Raw genomic sequence first — 15,755 nt, 5'->3', positions numbered from 1 at the left:
ACGCATGCGCTCAAACTTTATTTGGTCTAGCATGGGACACATCTATATCTATACCCCTATATAGTGTGCGAATAACTTTGAATGTTGGTCGTTGGATGAAGCCAATCCGATGATACAGAGATGGCAAATCCGAGCACTACTGGCCGCTGGATATCATCTACATTCCACCAGCTTCTGCTACATGTATAATCTAGAAGACTCCATGGTTGAACTTAATCATAATGCACAAACCTAAAAACACAAGAATGTCTCCTTCGTTCTCTAGAATCTTCCATATCATAATTGCCCAAACTTTTTTTAATGAATTGTCACTTTTTTTACTTTATGCTTTACAATGCACAATTCCATGAATCTTAAAATAGATTTTTTTATAAAACTAATTGATTTTGGATGAGATGAACTATAAGAATTAAACGAACATCTACATCATGCATATATGACTCAAAGCTTACATGCTATAGTGTGGTATATATTCATAATTTGGTTACCAAATCTCATGCGTGCAATGCACGTGTACCTTGCTAGTATCAATAGGAAACCATCATGGTCAAACCATTCTCGTTGTTGGATCAAAGGGATCACTACAAAAAAAAGACACATCCGTGACATTTTGGGCCGAACGAAAAAAAATTCTGTCATACTTATGACACTTCTATGACAATAATTGTGACAAAACACGGTATCATCATAGATGTGGTGGGGTCCGACTTCTATACAAAAATTCATGATAGAAAATGGGCTTTTCGTCCTGGGTGGGCCGGAGACGCACCTGCATGACATTCTTTGGGCCGTCCATGACTGAAAAAACCATGGTAGAATCAAGGGCAAGGAAAATATCGAGGTGTTCCCTGTTACGGTGGGTGGTCGGGGCCAAGCGATGCGCATTTCTCTCATACACGCACGCGCGCGGGTGCGAGGCGTTGGGCTCTAACTGAACCTGAGCGAGGCGTTGGGCTCTAACTAAACCCGAGCGATTGCACTGCAGGCTACGCGTTACTGAACCCGAGCGATCGATCGATGGCTGTTAACTGAACCTGGTCGAGAGATTCCTTCACTACTGCTGCTAACTGAAGCCGATCGATGCTGTCTCTGGATGAACAGTGAGCGTTGCTGGGGGGTGTTACACCCACGATGCGGCTATATCTCCCACGTGTAGGAGCACGACTTAGAGGCATAACCGCATTGTAGGCCATGTCGCAAGACAGGTAATCTTTACACATCCCATGTACTGAATAAGAAAGAGGTACATAGTTGGCTTACAATCTCCATGTCACACAATAGCATAAATATATCATTACAATCATCCAGATACAATCAAGGTCCGACTAAGGAACCAAAATAAAGACAACCCCAAATGCATAATGTCCCCAATCGCCCCAACTGGGCTCCACTACTGATCGTCTGGAAAGGAAACATAGTATCATCCTGAGTACTCATCAAACTCCCACTTGAGCTCAGTCGCATCTCCTGGAACGGTATCATCGGTCCCTGCATCTGGTTTTGAAGTAATCTGTGAGTCACGGGGACTCAGCAATCTCACACCCTCGCGATCAAGACTATTTAAGCTTATAGGTAGGGTAAAAGGCATGAGGTGGAGCTGCAGCAAGCACTAGCGTATAGGGTGACTAACATACGCAAATGAGAGCGAGAAGAGAAGGCAAGGCACGGTCGAGAAACTATGATTAAGAAGTGATCCTAGAACAACCTACGTTCAAGCATAACCCGAGACCGTGTTCTCTTCCCGGACTCCGCTGAAAAGAGACCATCACGGCTACACACGCTGATTGATTCATTTTAATTAAGTTAAGTTTCAGGTTTTCTACAACCGGACATTAACAAATTCCCATCTGCCCATAACCGCGGGCATGGCTTTCGAAAGTTCAAATCCCTGCAGGGGTGTCCCAACTTAGCCCATCACAAGCTCTCACGGTCAACGAAGGATATCCCTTCTCCCAGGACGGCCCGATCAGACTCGGAATCCCGGTTACAAGACATCTCGACAATGGTAAAACAAGTCCAGCAAAGCCACCCGAATGTGCCGACAAATCCCGATAGGAGTTGATCATATCTCGTTCTCAGGGCACACCTAATAAGCAATCCGTACAACTAAAACCAACCCTCAAGTTTCCCCGAGGTGGCGCTGCAAGGGGCTCTAGTTTGGACCAACACTCAGAGGAGCACTGGCTCGGGGGGTTTAAAATAAAGATGACCCTTGAGTCCGCGAAACCCAAGGGAAAAAGGCTAGGTGGCAAATGGTAAAACTAAGGTTGGGCCTTGCTGGAGGAGTTTTATTCTAGGCGAACTGTCAAGGGGTTCCCATTATAACCCAACCGTGTAAGGAACTCAAAATCAAGGAACATAACACCGGTATGACGGAAATTAGGGCGGCAAGAGTGGAACAAAACACCAGGCATAAGGCCGAGCCTTCCATCCTTTACCAACTGTATAGATGCATTAAAATAGACAAGATATAAACATGTTCCAACAAGGAACAAACTCCAAACTTCACATGCAACTAGCAACGCTATAAGAGGGGCTGAGCAAAGCGGTAACATAGTCAAACAACGGTTTGCTAGGACAAGGTGGGTTAGAGGTTTGACATGGCAATATGGGAGTCATGATAAAGCATGTGGTAGGTATCGTAGCATAGGCATAGCAATAGAGCGAGCATCTAGCAAGCAAAGATATAGTGATTTCGAGGGTATGGTCATCTTGCCTGCAAAGTTCTCTGAGTTGACGTAAGCTTGATCCTCGTAAACGTTCTCAACGGGCTCCTCGATCACGTACTCGTCTCCCGGCTCTACCCAAAGCAAGAACAACAAGCAAAGGGAACCACAATCAACCACGGTGCAATGCGCAAGCAACATGATGCAAAACATGGCATGATATGCGGGATGTGATATGCGATGCATATGCATGTTTCGGAAAGGAAAGATTGAACCAGGCCTAAACTTGGAAAACCAAGAGTGCCACTGGAAAAATGAGTTGATTTCGGTCGAAATCGATATAAAGATCACCGGAATCGGATGCACGGTTTGCAAATGGCAAGCAAAACACTAATGGCACAAAGCTGCGATTAACAACACGAGGCCATCTAAATGCATCAAGAACAACAAGCTACTGCAATCTAACATAACAACAAAGCACATGGCAGTGATCCACTCAAGATGCTTAACAAAAGATGAACACTGAGCTACAGCTAATTCACACAATAGCAGGTTCAAACAAGCATGGCAAAAGTGCAAAAGATATTAGGTTCACAGACTTAGTGAAAATAACATGTCAGGATTTAACATCAGGAAGCAATGTTTAGAGAAAGATAACAACATGCTACAGGAACATATCATGGCAAATCAAGGCATGGAATGAAACTACACAAGGCATATAACAAAAGTCCCTTAGTGACCATAAGCCAAAAGGGATCATATAATAGAATGGAACCCATGTGAACATAGCAAGTTTCGTTAACAGATTCAGACTTAGCAGAAAACTGGAACATGGCAAAACAGATTCATGTAGGCATGTTTACGAGCTCGATGCACTCACCACAAGGCATTGCATGACAAGCTAAGCATACACCCAACAAGTAGACATGATAAATAAGCTAACCATGTCAAGAACACTATCATAGCATGCATGGATCAACTACAACAACCTCAGCAAAGTTGCTTAACATGTAAACAATCTGCCAGAAACATTTTATAGCAAAAGTAGAGCAAGATTGAGTCATGCTAGGGTGCTCCATAATTGCAAGCAAAGACATGGATGGATAGAGCTTAACAATATCTCAAAATCATCCTTACTGAACATGCTCAAAAGAGGCATGGATCACTCTGTAGCAACATGAATACATGGCATAAAAATATTATCATGGAAAAGACTTAGAAGATTTCTAAGTCCCTGAAATCAGTAACATGAGCTACTTTGCATGCTTGTGCTAGTCACCACAAAGATCACAAAAATACATGGCATACACCCCTGTAAAGATGGCATGGCATACTTCAAAACACATGTAGGGCTCAAGTTCATAGGAGGCACACATTAAACATGGCAAAAATGACAAATGTCCAATATCTGATAAGAATCTGAAACTAACATTACATAGCAGTCTTGCAACAGCATTTTGGGCATCAAGATGAACTCAAATGAACATGGTGCAATGGAATGAAATGAAGTACACGTCGAGACGAACAATTTGATATGCTACACGCCCGAAACGAAGCCTCGGATGCAAAGTTATGGCATGATGAAATATGCTAAAAGTAATGCAAACTGGGACAAAAGTCAACCATCTAGGGTTCGTCCAGATCTGGACCCGACGCTGTGATCGAGGTTCGTCGCCGGAGCTCGCCGGAGAGGGAAGAAGATGGCCGGAGTTGGTGGGGGGCGGCGGATCCGGCGCCGGGGAACTCTCCTCCGGCCGGATCTCGCCGGATCCGGCGCGGGGCGAGATGCGGGCGTCGAGGGGTGGCACCGGGCGCGAGGCAGCGGCCGGACGTCGATGTCGGCGGAGGCGGCGCGACCCGGGCGGCGGCGAGGTCGACAGAGAAGAGGCGCGGGCGAGCGCGGCTCCTCGCGCGGGGCAGGCGGAGCCTGTTCGGGCCAGGCAGGCCCCGCCTGGCCCCGGGGGGCCGGCGCGCGGGTGGCGGCGCGGTGAAGTGGGCGCGGGGCGGCCGCGAATGGCACGACGACCCGTGGCGGCGGCGGGTGGACCGGACACGTCCGACCAGCGATTTTTCGTCCAGTGGCGCGAGGAGAGGGAGAGGTTAGGGTTTCATCCGAGATATTTTGGGGGGAGATGCCTTTTTATACACATGAGGAGCTCGGAGGCTCCAAATTGAGCACGGTTTGCGACCACGCGATCGTGATTGAACGACCGAGATGATGGAGTGGGTTTAGGTGGGTTTTGGGCCACTTTCGAGAGGTGTTGGACTGCAACACACACTGAGGCCTTTACGGTTCCTCGGTTAACCGTTGGAGTATCAAACGAAGTCCAAATGGCACGAAACTTGACAGGCGGTCTACCTGTAGTATACCAAGGCCGCTTGGCAAGTCTCGGTCCAATCCAAGAACATTTAACACCCGCACACGAAAAGAACAAAAGGGGACACCGGAGGACATATGAGTGCCGGGATGCAAAACGGACAACGGGGAAAATGCTCGGATGCATGAGACGAACACGCATGCAAATGCAATGCACATGATGACATGATATGAGATGCATGACAAGGACAAAAGCAAAACGAAGACAAAAACCAACAATGAGGAAATAACAAACATAACTTAGTGCCGGAAAAGGCAAGAGTTGGAATACAAATATGGAAGGTTGCATATGGGGCGTTACAACACTCCACCACTACGTAAGGATCTCGTCCCAAGATCTAGGACTGGAAAAACTCCGGATATTCGGAACGTAGGTGGTCCTCGCGTTCCCTGGTGGCTTCACGGTCGAAATGATGTGACCATTTCACTTTCAGGAATTTGATAGACTTGTTGCGAGTCTTGCGCTCAGTTTCTTCAAGAATAGCAACGGGATGCTCACGATAAGATAGGTCTTCTTGGAGATCAATCTCTTCGAAGTTGATGGTGCGGTCAGGAGTCTTGAAACACTTGTGGAGCTGAGACACGTGAAACACGTTGTGCACGTTTGCAAAGTTGGATGGAAGCTCAAGTTGATAGGCGAGATTGCCTCTTTTGCCAATGATCTTGAAAGGACCCATGTATCTAGGGGCAAGCTTCCCTTTGATACCGAAGCGACAAGTACCTTTCATTGGAGAGACGTGGAGGTAGACATGGTCTCCAATCTCGAAAGCCAAGTCACGATGCTTGCTATCATAGTAACTCTTCTATCGCGATTGCGCAGCTTTGAGATTTTCACGAATGACTTTGTACATTTCTTCAGCCTCTGTGATCAAGTCATTTCCAAGAAGTTGGCGTTCACTAGTCTCTGACCAGTTAAGAGGAGTACGACACTTTCTGCCATAGAGGATCTCGAATGGGGCCTTGCCCGAACTCACTTGGAAGCTGTTGTTGTAGGAGAACTCGGCATATGGAAGATAATCTTCCCACTTCATACCAAAAGAAATGACACAAGCCCTGAGCATATCTTCAAGAATTTGATTGACTCGCTCGACTTGGCCACTAGTTTGAAGATCAAAAGTTGTGCTGAAGCGAATGCTGGTGCCCATGGCCTTCTGGAAGGAATCCCAGAACTTAGAGGTGAAGATGCTTCCACAATCTGAAGATATCAACCGCGGAATGCCGTGCAGAGAGACAATCCTGGAGGTATATAGCTCTGCCAACTGAGCTGCTGTGATAGACTCTTTGATAGGCAGAAAATGAGCCACTTTAGTGAGTTTGTCGATGACAACGAAGATAGCATCATTGCCACGCTTGGACTTGGGAAATCCAGTCACGAAGTCCATCTCAATACGGTCAAACTTCCATTCTGGAATGGCAAGAGGTTGGAGGAGACCAGCTGGTCGTTGGTGTTCTTCTTTTACTCTTTTTCAGACATCACATTCATTCACGAACTGAGCAATCTCGCGCTTCATTCGAGTCCACCAATACGACTGCTTGAGGTCATGGTACATCTTTGTACTTCCACGGTGAATAGAGAGGAGTGAATTGTGAGCTTCGTTCATAATGACTTTACGAAGGTAACCTTTAGGAACAACAATGCGATCCTCGAAGAATAAAGTATCCTTGTCATCAAGACGATAACACTTGTACTTGGGTTGGCTCTTGGAAATCCCAATCTTCACCTTCTTCACCATAGCATCAAGAAGTTGAGCCTCACGAATCTGATCTTCCAAAGTAGGAGAGACTTCGAGGTTGGCAAGGAATCCTTGAGGTACAACTTGGAGATTAAGTTTGCGGAAAGCTTCACAAAGCTCTGGTTGATAGGGCTTGATAATCAAACTGTTGCATTAAGCCTTCCTGCTCAATGCGTCAGCAATGACATTGGCCTTGCCTGGAGTATATTCAATACTCGGATTATACTCTTGAATCATTTCGACCCAACGAGTCTTCATGAGGTTGAGGTTGGGCTGAGTGAAGATGTACTTGAGACTCTTATGATCAGTAAAGATGTCCACTTTCCTTCCCAACCAGAGATGTCTCCATGTTAAAAGAGCATGGACAACTGCCGCCAACTCGAGGTCATGAGTGGAGTAGTTCTTTTCGTTGGGCTTCAACTAGTGAGAGGTATAGGCCACAACTTTCTTCTCTTGCATCAACACAGCACCGAGACCTTGAAGGGAAGCATCACAGAAAATCTCGAATGGTTTGGATTCATCAGGAGGAGTCAGAACTGGAGCAGTGACAAACTTCTCTTTGAGGGTGTTGAAAGCGATGTCACATTCAGGCGACCAGACATACCTCACATGCTTCTGGAGAAGGTTGGAAAGAGGCTTCGCGATCTTAGAGAAATTCTCAATGAACCTTCGGCAATAGCTTGCGAACCCAAGGAAGCTGCGGAGTTGTTTCACATTCTGAGGCGGTTCCCAATTCACAATTGCAGACACCTTCTCAGGATTAACAGCTATGCCCTTGGCGGAGATGATATGACCAAGGTAGAGAACCTCATCGAGCCAAAACTCGCACTTTGAAAACTTCGCATAGAACTGATGTTCTCTGAGTTTATCCAGCACCAATCTCAAGTGCTTGGCATGATCCTCCTTGTTCTTGGAAAAGACTAGAATGTCATCGAGATAGACCAAGACGAAGTCATTTTTGTAGGGGTTGAAGATGAAGTTCATCATGCGAGAGAATGTTGGAGGAGCATTGACAAGGCCGAAAGACATGACAGTGTATTCATATGAACCATAGCTTGTTCTGAATGCTGTCTTGGGGATATCTTCTTCACGAATGCGAATCTGATGATAGCCCATACCGAGGTCAAGCTTGGAGAATACTTGAGCACCTTTGAGTTGTTCGAAAAGCTCATTGATGTTGGGAAGTGGGTACTTGTTCTTTATGTTGTTCTTGTTCAATGGACGGTAGTCGACACAAAGTCGGTCCATTTCATCCTTCTTCTTGACGAAAAGAACACCACAACCCCATGGAGAAGAACTTGGTCGGATGAGACCCATACGCTCTTGAATATTGAGTTGTTTCTTCAGCTCCTTCAACTCTTCAGGTCCAAGCTTGTAAGGACGTTTGCAAACAGGTTTCGTGCTAGGATCAAGATCGATGAAGAATTCAACTGGCTGGTGAGGAGGCATTCCTGGAAGCTCTTCTGGAAAGACGTCTTGATATTCACAAACGACTGGAATCTAAGAGATGGCATCCAACTCGCCCTTCTCATTGAGAGAAAACAGTCGAATGGTATCGTCACGAGCAACAAAGACGATTACATCCTCAGACGAATGTGTCAATTGAATCTGCCTGGCAGCACAATCAATTTGAGCCTTGTGCTTAGAAAGCCAATCCATTCCGAGAATAAGATCAATATCCGAGTCACCAAGAACATTAGGAGAAGACAGAAACTTATAGTCGCCCAACATCATAGAAACATCCGGAACGAAAACTCGAGAAGTCATTTGTCGGGCCGGAGAAACAATAGCCAAAGGTCTCGGCAAAACTTGAGTAAGAAAATCATGCATAGCCACAAAAGGTCTTGACATGAAAGAATGCGATGCAACAGTATCAAAAAGAACTTTTGCAGGAATATCGTTAACAGGAAGGTTACCCATTATCACTTCTGACGAGTCCTCTGCCTGAGCTGCGTTCATCATGTTGACCTTTGCAAACTTGGGATTATGCTTGACCACTTCGGTGCTAGCAGATCTCATAGGAGGAGGAGGAGGGAGATGCCTCTGGTTGAAGCATTTGTTGGCATAGTGACCCTTCTGCTGACACTTGTTGCACGTGACCTCTGAAAGCGCACTGTGATACGGAGCACTTGATCTTGGAGCATGAGATGAAGTCTTATTCTGAAAGCCTGGGTTGGGTGGGTGGGAAGATCCATTGCCACCTTTGCTCTTCTGCTGATAAGGCTGACGGAACGGAGGAGGAGGCAACCAATACTTTTGCTGCTTAGTTGCCACTTGAGTTGAGGAAGAAGGAGTTGCATCCCTGACTTGTTTCTTGGAAGCATCGCACTTGAGCTGAGCAGTCTCTTGCTTCAGTGCCATATTGTAGAATTCATCGTACTTCTTCGGCTCAAAAAGCACGAGAGCTAGTTGAAGATCTTCTCTTAGGCCACCTCTGAACTGATAAATCATGCTCTTCTCGTCAGGGACGTCTTGCTTGGCGAAACGAGCAGCTTCTGGAACATGTTGTTATACTGGAAAACAGACAAGCTGCCTTGCTTCAGATTGCGGAACTCCTCACGCTTGCTCTCAACAACACTCTAAGGAATGTGGTGAGCTTTGAAGTCTTGGTGGAATTCATCCCAGGTAATCACACGACCTCCTTTGGAATCTTTGTATTGCTGATACCACTCCGCAGCTTGGTCTTTGAGTTGGAACGAGGAAAACTTGACAAAGTCCTGAGGCCTGACGTTGCTGCACTCAAAATGCTTGCAGATATCCAGGAGCCAATCATCAGCGTCTGTGGCCTCAACACAGTTACTGAAGGTCTTCGGCTAGTTTGCGAGAAACTGGTTGAGTGTAGCAAACTGATTCTGGTTGTTGCCATGGCCTTGATTTCCTTGGTTGCGCTCTTGCAAGAGTTGCATAAGCATCTGCGTGTTGGTGTTGGTAGCGGCCATCACAGCTTGCCATGCCTCCAGAGGTGGAGGTGGTGGCGGCGGTTCAGGATTCTGATGCGTTGGAGGAGCCATACTGAAGAGGGTGACATCCGTTAGAATCTTGAAAGACATGTATTCAAGTTGAATCAAATGAATCGAAATTGCAACATATAGCCTTAACATTCGAACAAGAATGAACGAATGCAATCCAAATTAAATGGTCACACTTCCATAAATTGAGAAGCCACTTAGATAGAGGTAGAAGAATAAAACAACAAGGTACAGACATGAACAAATACTTCGTGATGATTACCTAATCACAAACCAAATATTCGCGGAAGAAATACTAGAGCTATATGAATTCCCACCTATGAAACTCCCGAAATTCTTCCGGTTATGCAATCAGGTGTTGGGGATACAGGGGAAGCATAATATCTCACCCAAAGCTAGCAAATCCTACATCCAGCTGTATCCATCCTTCAACACATAACCAAGAAACCTTCTAAAATCATTTACCTCAACCTTCGAAAAGCATCCGTTATGTGAGTTATGGCAATACTCCCGAACTCCCACCCCAGTACTGGGTGGCGTCGAGGTTATCTCACCAACAACTGCATAAAAGAGATTTTCGATGTCGGCGAAACTCAGGTATTCCATAATTGCAATGATAAAATTGTGACGACAACACCTCGGAGCTCAACTCCCCGGGACACTGCAACAACCCCTAAATGTCAGGAGGAACCAAGAACAATGTTCTCATCACAAAACCATCGGAACGATTCCAAGATACCCGCGTGATCCTAATTTTTTTTTTGTGAAATTTGAGAAGAGAAGAGTCAAAACTCTATGTCAGGATGCATCACCAGAGCGACGAAGGGACTGAGGAGTAAAAAGAATCCTACTCTCCGATATATATAAATCCTAAAAGACTCAAAACTTTTTTTCTAGACTCAACAACGCCAGCGATTCGATCAAGCAGGGGCTCTTAAGTCGGGGAAGGCTCTGATTACCAACTTGTTACACCTACGATGCGGCTATATCTCCCACGTGTCAGAGCACGACTTAGAGGCATAACCGCATTGTAGGCAATGTCATAAGAGGGGTAATCTTTACACATCCCATGTATTGAATAAGAAAAGAGGTACATAGTTGGCTTACAATTGCAACGTCACACAATAGCATAAATATATCATTACAATCATCCAGATACAATCAAGGTCTGACTAAGGAACCAAAATGAACACAACCCCAAATGCATAATGTCCCCGATCGCCCCAACCGGGCTCCATTACTGATCATCTGGAAAGGAAACGTAGTATCCTCCTAATTCCTCATCGAACTCCCACTTGAGCTCAGTCGCATCTCCTAGAACGGTATCATCGGTCCCTGCATCTGGTTTTGAAGTAATTTGTGAGTCACGGGGACTCAGCAATCTCACACCCTCGCGATCAAGACTATTTAAGCTTATAGGTAGGGTAAAAGGCATGAGGTGGAGCTGCAGCAAGCACTAGCGTATAGGGTGACTAACATACGCAAATGAGAGCGAGAAGAGAAGGCAAGGCACGGTCGAGAAACTATGATCAAGAAGTGATCCTAGAACAACCTACATTCAAGCATAACCCGAGACCGTGTTCTCTTCCCGGACTCCGCCGAAAAGAGACCATCACGGTTACACACGCTGATAGATTCATTTTAATTAAGTTAAGTTTCAGGTTTTCTACAACCAAACATTAACAAATTCCCATCTACCCATAACCGCGGGCACGGCTTTCGAAAGTTCAAATCCCTGCAGGGGTGTCCCATCTTAGCCCATCACAAGCTCTCACGGTCAACGAAGGATATTCCTTCTCCCAGGACAGCCCGATCAGACTCGGAATCCCGGTTACAAGACATCTCGACAATGGTAAAACAAGTCCAGCAAAGCCACCCGAATGTGCCGACAAATCCTGATAGGAGCTGCACATATCTCGTTCTCAGGGCACACCAGATAAGCAATCCGTACAACTAAAACCAACCCTCGAGTTTCCCCGAGGTGGCGCTCCAAGGGGCTCTAGTTTGGACCAACACTCAGAGGAGCACTGGCCCGACGAGTTTAAAATAAAGATGACCCTTGAGTCCATGAAACCCAAGGGAAAAAGGCTAGGTGGCAAATGGTAAAACCAAGGTTGGGCCTTGCCGGAGGAGTTTTATTCAAGGCGAACTGTCAAGGGGTTCCCATTATAACCCAACCGTGTAAGGAACGCAAAATCAAGGAACATAACACTGGTATGACAGAAACTAGGGCGGCAAGAGTTGAACAAAACACCAGGCATAAGGCCGAGCCTTCCACCCTTTACCAAGTGTATAGATGCATTAAAATAGACAAGATATAATAGTGATATCCCAACAATAAACATGTTCCAACAAGGAACAAACTCCAAACTTCACCTGCAACTAGCAACGCTATAAGAGGGGCTGAGCAAAGCGGTAACATAGCCAAACAACGGTTTGCTAGGACAAGGTGGGTTAGATGTTTGACATGGGAATATGGGAGGCATGATAAAGCATGTGGTAGATATCGTAGCATAGGCATAGCAATAGAGCGAGCATCTAGCAAGCAAAGATAGAAGTGATTTCGAGGGTATGGTCATCTTGCCTGCAAAGTTCTCCGAGTTGACGTAAGCTTGATCCTCGTAAACATTCTCAACGGGCTCCTCGGTCATGTACTCGTCTCCCGGCTCTACCCAAAGCAAGAACAACAAGCAAAGGGAACCACGCTCAAACACGATGCAATGCGCAAGCAACATGATGCAAAACATGGCATGATATGCGGGATGTGATATGCGATGCATATGCATGTTTCGGAAAGGAAACATTGAACCAGGCCTTAAATTGGAAAACCAAGATTGCCTCTGGAAAGATGAGTTGATTTTGGTCGAAATCGATATAAAGATCACCGGAATCAGATGCACGATTTGCAAATGGCACGCAAAACACTAATGGCACAAAGTTGCGATTAACAGCATGAGGCCATCTAAATGCATCAAGAACAACAAGCTACTGCACTCTAACATAACAAAAAAGCACATGGCAGTGATCCACTCAATATGCTTGAAAAAAGATGAACACTGAGCTACAACTAATTCACACAATAGCAGGTTCAAACAAGCATGGCAAAAGTGCAAAAGATATCACGTTCACAGACTTTGTGAAAATAACAACATGTCAGGATTTAACATCAGGAAGCAATGTTTAGAGCAAGATAACAACATGCTACAGGAACATATCATGGCAAAGCAAGGCATGGCATGAAACTACACAAGGCATATAACAAAAGTCCCTTACTGACCATAAGCCAAAAGGGATCAGAAAATACAATGGCACCCATGTGAACATAGCAAGTTTCGTTAACAGATTCAGACTTAGCAGAACACTGGAACATGGCAAAAAAGATTTACGTAGGCATGTTTACGAGCTCGATGCACTCACCACAAGGCATTGCATGACAAGCTAAGCATACACCCAGCAAGTAGATATGATAAATAAGCTAACCATGGCAAGAACACTCTCATAGCGTGCATGGATCAACTACAACAACCTCGGCAAAGTTGCTTAACATGTAAACAATCTGCCAGGAACATTTTATAGCAAAAGTAGAGCAAGATTGAGTCATGCTAGGGTGCTCCATAATTGCAAGCAAAGACATGGATGGATAGAGCTTAACAATATCTCAAAATCATCCTTACTAAACATGCTCAAAAGAGGCATGGATCACTCTGTAGCAACATGAATACATGGCATGAAAATATTATCAGGAAAAAGACTTAGAAGATTTCTAAGTCCCTGAAATCAGTAACATCACGAGAGCTACTTTGCATGCTTGTGCTAGTCACCACAAAGATCACAAAAATACATGGCATACACCCCTGTAAAGATGGCATGGCATACTTAAAAACACATGTAGGGCTCAAGTTCATAGGAGGCACATTAAACATGGCAAAAATGACAAATGTCCAATATCTGATAAGAATCTGAAACTAACATTACATAGCAGTCTTGCAACAGCATTTTGGGCATCAAGATGAACTCAAATGAACATTGTGCAATGGAATGAAATGAAGTACACATCGAGGCGAACAATTTGATATGCTACACGCCCAAAACGGAGCCACGGATGGAAAATTATGGCATGATGAAATATGCTAAAAATAATGCAAACTATGACAAAAATCAACCGTCTAGGGTTCGTCCAGATCTGGATCTGACGCGTGGATCGAGGTTCATTGCCAGAGCTCGCCGGACAGGGAAGAAGATGGCCGGAGGTTGTGGGGGCGGCGGATCCGGCGCCGGGGAAATCTCCTCCGGCCGGATCTCGCCGGATTCGGCGCGGCGCAATATGCGGGCGTCGAGGGGCGGCGCCGGGTGCGAGGCGGCAACTGGACGACGATGTCGGTGGAGGCGGCGTGACCCGGGAGGCGGCGAGGTCGACGGAGAAGAGGCGCGGGCGAGCGCGGCTCCTCGCGTGGTGCAGGCGGCCGGTTCGGGCCGGGCGGGCCCCGCCTGGGCCCGGCGGGCCGGCGCGCGTGTGGCGGTGCAGTGAAGTGGGCGCGGGGCGGCAGCGAATGGCGCGAGGACACGTGGCGGCGGCGGGCGGACTGGACACCTCCGACCAGCGATTTTTCGTCCGGCGGCGCAAGGAGAGGGAGAGGTTAGGGTTTCATCCGAGATATTTTGGGGGGAGATGCCTTTTTATACATAGGAGGAGCTAGGAGGCTCCAAATTGAGCACAGTTTGCGGCCACGCAATCGTGATCGAACGACCGAGATGATGGAGGGGGTTTTGGTGGGTTTTGGGCCACTTTGGAGAGGTGTTGGGCTGCAACACACACGAGGCCTCTACGGTTCCTCGATTAACCGTTGGAGTATCAAACGAAGTCCAAATGGCACGAAACTTGACAGGCGGTCTACCGGTAGTATACCAAGGCCGCTTGGCAAGTCTCGGTCCAATCTGAGAATGTTTAACACCAGCACACGAAAAGAAGCAAAAGGGGACACCGGAGGACATAGGAGCGCCGGAATGCAAAACGGACAACGGGGAAAATGCTCGGATGCATGAGACGAACACGTATGCAAATGTGATGCACATGATGACATGATATGAGATGCATGACAAGGACAAAAGCAACACGAAGACAAAAACCAACAAGGAGGAAATAACAAAATAACTTAGTGCCGAAAATGGCAAGAGTTGGAATACAAATATGGCAGGTTACATATGGGGCGTTACAGGGGATTTGGATGAACAGTTCCCGGTGGGGGTGGATGAACAAGACCCCGTGGTGTTGCCTCTGGATGAACAGGACCCCGATCGATCGAGCCGGTTGGGGCTGGATGAACAGGACCCCGTGGAAGGCTGGATGAACAGTAGCTCGTGGAGGGGTGGTTGAATAGGAGCCTGTGGAGAGGGCTGGTTGAACAGTAGCTGGTGGAGTAGCGCGCAGTGGAGGCTGGATGAACAGGAGCCCGTGGATGAACAGTCGCAGGTGGAGGCTGGAGGAGGTCGACGGTGGATGAACAGTAGCCCGTGGAGGCTGGAGGGGTTCGATGGTGGAGAGGAACAGTATCCCGTGGAGTCCTGTTTTGCGGTACGCCACACCCCTCCCGATGAACAGGACCCCCATTTCGACCGTAGCGCTCCAACACAAGTCTGTTTCCTCTGTTTTGCGGTACGCCACACCCCTCCCGATCAACAGGACCCTTGTTTCGACCGTAGGAGGTCCGTTTCCTCCGTTTTGCGGTACGCCAGACCCCTCCCGATGAACATGATGCCATTTCGACCGTGGCCGGTCGAACACAAGGCCGTCTCCTTCGTTCTGCGGTACGCCAGGCCTCGTTTCCATCTGCTGTTCCGTCCAAGCCCTCCCGATGAACACGATGACACATTCCATTCCGACCCAGCCGGTTGGCTCCCCATGAACACGATGACAACGCAGTTTCTCCATTCCAACCCAGCCATGTACACGAGCCCTGGCCATATGTATGTGCGAGTAGGCATTCAAGACCCTTCCCGCATGTACGTACAT

The sequence above is a fragment of the Triticum dicoccoides genome, chromosome 6A, assembly GCF_002162155.2.
Source record: "Triticum dicoccoides isolate Atlit2015 ecotype Zavitan chromosome 6A, WEW_v2.0, whole genome shotgun sequence".
NCBI lineage: Eukaryota > Viridiplantae > Streptophyta > Magnoliopsida > Poales > Poaceae > Triticum > Triticum dicoccoides.
The sequence above is the reverse complement of the archived record's forward strand: the minus strand, read 5'-3'. Positions refer to the sequence as shown.